The sequence below is a fragment of the Pristiophorus japonicus genome, chromosome 7, assembly GCF_044704955.1.
Source record: "Pristiophorus japonicus isolate sPriJap1 chromosome 7, sPriJap1.hap1, whole genome shotgun sequence".
Lineage (NCBI taxonomy): Eukaryota > Metazoa > Chordata > Chondrichthyes > Pristiophoridae > Pristiophorus > Pristiophorus japonicus.
Window position 1 is genome coordinate 151,130,235 of NC_091983.1, and position 7,076 is coordinate 151,137,310.

The 7,076-nt window shown below is 46.3% G+C and overlaps 1 long non-coding RNA gene and 1 pseudogene across 1 annotated transcript; one reads left to right on the forward strand and one right to left on the reverse strand.

Moving 5' to 3' along the window:
- Positions 1-354: 354 nt before the first annotated feature.
- On the reverse strand, positions 355-6,422 carry LOC139267309 (uncharacterized). Its single transcript, XR_011593881.1, has 3 exons — positions 6,360-6,422; positions 5,460-5,616; positions 355-4,956 (listed from the first exon to the last, which is right to left on the reverse strand). It is a non-coding gene; the product is annotated as an uncharacterized lncRNA (long non-coding RNA).
- On the forward strand, positions 2,894-4,460 carry LOC139267308 (large ribosomal subunit protein eL20-like; annotated as a pseudogene).
- Positions 6,423-7,076: the final 654 nt, after the last annotated feature.

Genomic DNA, 7,076 nt, shown 5'->3' on the forward strand with positions numbered 1-7,076 from the left:
AATTTTCATTACTGTCCCATAGCTGGAACAGTAATTGTTGATGGTATATAAATATAAATACAAGATGTTTTTGTTGTTGTATGGTTCTGATTTCACCGATATTTAGTGAGATGCTTTTCTCTTACTTCCTAGCCCATAGTTCCAGTTGCCTTTAAAGCTGTCTGAATTTAGCCTCTTTATTTTTTTTTATTCTACATGCATGTCATCCATATGCAGTCACACAGAAGTGGATGAAGCTTGATGCTCTCATGCAAAACAAACAGAAGACTGAAGCAAACAGCTTTATGCTGACAGGAAGCATTTTGTTGAAGCCTGTGTGGTGGTCTGTGCCAACATAGTGAAGAAAGACAATGATAACAGTTTGTTATTTATTTTTAACAAGTCAGCCCATATTTTGCAGTTGGTTAAAAAATGATTAATAACACTTCTTTATCATTACTTATAACCAGTTAACACATTTTTTTAGACTACAATTTTTATGAAATACGATTTAAATAGTGGGAAAGGCAAAAAAAATCATCTAATCATAATACCCCTGTAACATTCATCATTTAAAACATCTCAAACCGCTAATTAGCCACTTAACTATATAAACAATGACAAGCTTGTGATTCCAGCTGTGGAGTGCACAATATTTTAGGGAAATGATTGAGTAGAAAGGTCATTAAGCTGCTTTCATCGATCAGGCCCCTAATTGTGTAAGTGCACTGTGTATCTTGTTTTGGTGGAAGAGGACATTTCCTAATAAGACATGGATACAAACATATAACAGAGCTCAGTGTCCACCACTTTAAGGACCTAGTGGAAGTTCAGAAGAAGTTGCACAACTTGGCAAAGGATACAAAGGTAAGGCAAGCATGTTATTGTAAAGTAGCAACGTATGGCATACTTGGATGTCAAAAAAAATTATATGACAGATGACACGAAACTTAGAAGCAAATGACATGAAACTGAAGAATATAGTAAACAGTAAAGAGCATAGTAACTGGCTTCAGAAGCACATAGACAGACTGATGAAATGGGCAGACAGGTGACAGATGTAATTCAACGCAGAGACATATGAAGTGATTCATTTGGTAGGAAGAATGAGGAGGCAATATAAACTAAATGGTACAATTTTAAAGGGGGTGCAGGAACAGAGAGACCTGGGGGTGTATATACAGAAACCTTTGAAGTTGGCAGGACAAGTTGAGAAGGCTGTTAAAAAGGCATACAGATCCTGGGCTTTTAATAGAGGCATAGAATACAAAAGCTAGGAAGTTATGCCAAACCTTTATAAACCACTGGTTAAGCTCCAGCTGGAGTATTGTGGCCAATTCTGGGCATCACACTATAGGAAGGATGTCAAGGTCTTGGAGAGGATGCTGAGGAGATTTACTAAAATGGTACCAGGGATGCAGGACTTCTGTTATGTGGAGAGACTAGAGAAGCTGGGATTGTTTTTCTTAGAACAGTGAAGTTAAGAGAAGATTTGATAGAGGTGTTCAAATCTATGAAGGGTTTTGATAGAGTAAATAAGGAGAAACTGTTTCCAGGAGCAGAAGGTCGGCCAATTGCTCCAATCACAACCGCCCATTTTTAAAGTACTTACCTGAGTTGGGCCCAGCGTTGTTTATGCTCGATTAAGTGTTGCCAGCTGGGATACAGATTTAAGGAAAAAGAACCAGAGGCGACTTGTGGAAAAACAATTTTACGCAGCGAGTTATTGTGATCTGGAATGCAGTGCCTGAAAGGCTGGTGGAAGCAAATTTAATAGTAATACTTGAAGGGGAACAATTTTGCAGGGCTATGAGAAAAGGGCAGGGTAGTGGGACAATTGGATAGCTCTTCCAAAGAACCGGCACAGGCACGATGGACTGAATGGCCTCCTTCTGTGCTGTATTATTATATGTCTCTATGGGCTAGAATTTCCCCTAGGATCGCCCATTTAATGCCCAGTTACCACCCAGTTACTGCCCGTTTTGGACAAAAATGTAAATTACCGCCCTGTACCACCCGTTTCACCTCCCAGTTATCGCCGGCGGTAATTTCGGCCTATGATTACCGACGACGTTGCTGCAAAGCGCCCGCCCACATTTGCCGCTCAGAAATCGCCCAAAATTCCCCCCCCAGCGCTAATTTCCACCAAAAAGTATTTTTTAAGGCCCACTACCACCCGTTATCACTCCAATCACAACCACCCATTTTTAAAGTACTTACCTGAGTTGGGCCCAACATTATGCACGATTAAGTATTGCCAGCTGGGATACAAACTTCATTCAGGGTAGAGATTATTAGAAACTTTTCACCAGCATAACAGGCTGGCTGATCAGGCCAGCTGTTTTGTTTTCTCCAATTTATTTTGCATCACAAAGCCAGAAACTTTAAAAGAGCAGCCAACTAGACACTAATCTGACTGTAAATGTTCACCAACACCATGACCTGCAACAGCGCAGCTCAAACAAGGCACAGCTCCAGCAGGGAAACTTCAGATACTTTTGTGTTTCCCTACAATTTGCTATTGGCACTTGCAGGTCATTTCAAAATGAAAAGGGATTTTGATGGAGTAGGGAGAAGCTGTTTCCACTGGCAGAAGGGTCAGATTTAAGGTAATTGCCCAAAGAGCCAGAGGGGAGAGGAGAAGATTTTTTTAAATATATAAACGCAGCGACTGGTTAGTGGATTAAAACAACTAGATCAGGTTTAATGCACAGTTTGTTTCGAGTTAGCTAATAGAGATGAAACTGATGTCTTTAGAATTGGCCTCGACACCCCCAATCTGGGAGAAGAGTATGAAAACCAGGGTTTGAGCTCCTGATCACTGTCCAATGACCCCTGCTGGAAATTGCATGGCACACTGATGCATGGATGGGCACGCACACACTCTTAGGGTGGCAGGCGAGCGAGAGACGACATGAAGGCTTCGGGCACCCTCAAGGAATACAAGGTGATTGGATGGTGCCTGCCCTCAACTAAAAAGCCCGGCCTTGCTCTGCATCGGATGCACATCTTTGCTCCAAATCATATTGTTGCCAAGTTTCGATTCTGGTACTTCACTTCTTTGATGAAGAAAATGAAAAAGTCTGCTGGTGTAATCGTCTATTGTGGACAGGTTTTTGAGAAGTCACCAGAAGAAGTGAAGAGCTTTGGTATTTGGCTGCGCTACGAGTCTCATAGTAGAACCCATAATATGTGCAGGGTGTACAGGGACCTGACCACTGCTGGTGCTGTCACCCAGTGTGACCGTGACATGGGGGGGTCACCATCGTGCTCCTGCTCACTCCATTCAGATCATGAAGGTACAAGAGATTCCATCGAGCAGGTGTCACTGGCCTGCTATCATTTTAGATTCTGCACACAGAGTAAAGCTCCCTCTACACTGTCCCATCAAACACTCCCTGTCAACGCTGGTTTTGATCAGATCGAACATGTCCGCTTCGTTCAGAAGAGGATCCAGCTTCCTGCTGCCCAGGTGAAGGAGAACAGGATGGTCAGCCCTCGGGTATGGAACATGATCCCTGACGCCCTCCCCCACCCCCCCGGGAATCTGAGCCCCAGGGCCCGGCCGGGAGCGGGAGAGGCACGCGCTCATTCTGAAGCCTCCGTCTCTCGCGGAACTGTTTGAGCCCAGACAGCGAGGGTCAGTAGGTGGTCTCAGGGGTCAGGGAATGGGTGAAGGCACGGAGAGGGAGCCCCCCATTCCCTGACCCGGAGGGGGAAGCTCCCCATTTCCTGACCCGGAGGGAGAGCCCCCATTTCCTGACCCGGAGGGGGAGCCCCCCCATTCCCTGATCCAGAGGGGGAGCCCACCATTCCCTGACCCGGAGGGGGAGCCCCCATTTCCTGACCCAGAGGGGGAGCCCCCTATTCCCTGACCCGGAGAGGGAGCCCCCCATTCCCTGACCCGGAGGGGGAGCCCCCCATTCCCTGACCCAGAGGGGGAGCCCCCCCATTCCCTGACCCGGAGGGGGACCCCCCCCCCATTCTCTGACCCGGAGGGGGAGCCCCCCATTTCCTGACCCAGAGGGGGAGCCCCCCATTCCCTGACCCAGAGGGGGAGCCCCCCATTCCCTGACCCGGAGGGGGAGCCTCCCATTCCCTGACCCGGAGGGGGAGCCCCCCATTCCCTGACCCGGAGGGGGAGCCCCCCATTCCCTGATCCAGAGGGGGAGCCCACCATTCCCTGACCCGGAGGGGGAGCCCCCCCATTCCCTGACCCGGAGGGGGAGCCTCCCATTCCTTGACTTAGAGAGGAAGACCGCCATTCCCTGACCAGGAGGGGGAGACCCCATTCCCTGACCCGGAGGGGGAGCCCCCCATTCCTTGAATCAGAGGGGAAGACCCCCATTCCCTGACCCGGAGGGAGAGCCTCCCATTCCCTGTTCCATGATTCCAAGATCAAGTTCCCTCTGCCACACAGAATCCTGTGTCGCCAGCACAAGCCGTGCTTCAGCACCAAGAGACCAAACACTTTCTTCTAAAATGTATTGATACACTGTTGGATCACCTAATCAGGCTCGGCTACAGGACATCCATACAGCCAAGAACTGGAAAGTGGGATTAGTCTGGATTGTTTTTGGTTGGCTGGCTCGGACACAATAGGCCGAGATGGCCTCCTTCTGTGCTGTAAATTTGATTCTATGATTCATAGCCAAATAGCCCAAAATTCGGGAGGCTCAAAGGGATAACCACTTGGGTGAAGTGCTGGAGGGCTGCTATGGCTCAGAGCTCCAAAGAGAAGCAGTACTTCCAGAGAAGAAAATAGGCTGCCACCCCTTTTCAATCTCACTATCAGGTGATATAACAGTCTGGGGAGATAACCCCCCCACTTCCCAACAACTTTTGCTCCCCATTAAATCCAACCAGAGATTTTTGTATTAGACCAACGAGGAGCAACCTCAGCATTTGTTCCATCAACATCATGAGTTGAACTTCCATCAAGCTCCTGGACCAACTTCAGTTACTGGAGCAGTTTGCCTGGAGAGGAAACAACAATTGCAGAGGCTGATACAAACATTTTGAGCTTGGGACGCATTACAGCTCATTAGCCTTTAAAAAGAAAATCTACATTTATTATCACATTTGTTCTTCCCTGCAATGACTCCTCTTTGGGAGGGGCAGGCAGTTCCATCTGTGCAATTGTAAAAATATAACATTAATGGTTGGCGACAGGGGAGGGGAGGGGTCAGAGGTAACATCAGAGCAATTCATTTTGCGCAGGCTTATGTGGAGAACAAACATTTTTTTACCGAGAATCATTACATGAAACTATCATAAGCAAAGTATAGAGAAAGTACATGACATAACAAAACTTGAGTCCCAAACAGTTTGCTTTCCAAATGGCAGAGTGTGATCAACCAATAAATCACGTCACAACTAACAATATCTCTTGCTCCCAGCATTACATTACATTCTACGTTATAGTGCCATAAGATTGAATTACATGACCACAATACAGTCCAGAGATTATGCAGACTTACCCTCCGGGAGAACTGGTTCGGCAGCAACACACGTGGCAGTGCGATCATAAGCCCCAGTCAGGGATGCAGCGCATTCCTCGAGGTCCATCAGAGGAATAGTCTTCGGTGGACCACCGCCTGTTTTGCGGAGCTTCACCCTATTGCCGGCTAATTTTTTCTGCAAAGGGGACAACAATATGTGTGAACTAATTTGACAGCTACTACTACAGAATACAGAACACACACATACATACACATACATATATAAATATATAAGTACACATCCCCAATTAACCATCCCCAGTTTTTTCGTCAATGAGTGCACCATTTAAATTCTCTTAGCATGCAAATATTGCATGATGAACACATGAAAATACAGAGGACTAACACAATGAGATCGATGATGGAAAATAAAAAATGTCATCAAGCTTTACAACATAATAAAACATGACACTATTTAAGAGTAAATCGTCAATGCATGATAAAAGTTATTACTTAATCTTGCAGTCCCAATGTTGTCATTCCACCGTTTGCGGCACTGGTTTGGCCCCCGCAGCATGGGCACGACGGAGGACACTGCCTCAGCGATCTTTCGCCATAACCGCTGTGGTATACTTGGTGCAGGTTTTCCTCGCCCACCCCATGTTAACTGATTCCAGCGGGCCTCCATTTCGTCGACCAATGACTCCTGGGCTTCTTCTGAGAAACGAGTGGCCCTCTTCCTCCCACCTACCTCCCTCTCCACTTCCATGGCTTGATTTCCCAAGTTCTTGATATTTATTTCTATATGTATTATTATTATTATTACTAATTATATTATATTATATCAATTATATTATATTATCAAATAATAGTAAATGTACTCAATATACTGAATGTACTTCTCAAAATGCTTTCGCTGTCTTACTGACATCCACCCACCTCTGCAGTTTGAAGCTGTCCAGTGCTGCCTCAGTCTTCTCTGCGCATGTGCAGGGTCACCTTTGACCCTGAAATCGCGGGAGAATGGCCGCACATGCGCAGAGAAGCTTTTTCGATTGCCGAGTTTTGGGCCTCCGCCACCGCCCGCACAACCCGCATTCGGAACACTCCGCCACCGCGGACATTGGAGAGTAGAAAACCGCGGGAGCGCGCACCAGCAATATTCCGGTGGTTCAAAAAACGCAACTGCTGGAATACCACTAAGGATCCTGCGCCAGCGAACTGAGGTAAATTTCTCGCCCTATGATTCTATGGGTAGCCATTTCACTCCTGGCACTGAGTCTACAGATCAAAATCATGGGCTTGTGGCCGCAGGTGGGAGTTCGGAAAAGTGCGGATAGGAATGAAACTATATAGGCTGCACATTTTGCAGGACTGTAACTTAGGTTTAAAGGGATGCAGCAATGAAATGGCTGCATACAAGAAAAAGAAAGAACTTGCATTTATATATTGCCTTTCACAACCTCAGGGTGTCCTGAAGTGCTTCAGAGTGAATAAAGTTCTTTCGAAATGTAATCATTGTTGTAATGTAGGGAAGCCCAACAGACAATTTATCCATAGTAAGGCTTCACAAAAGAATATAAGAAATAGCAGCAGGAGTAGGTCTTTTGGCTCCTCGAGCCTGCTCCGCCATTCAATAAGATCATGGCTGATCTG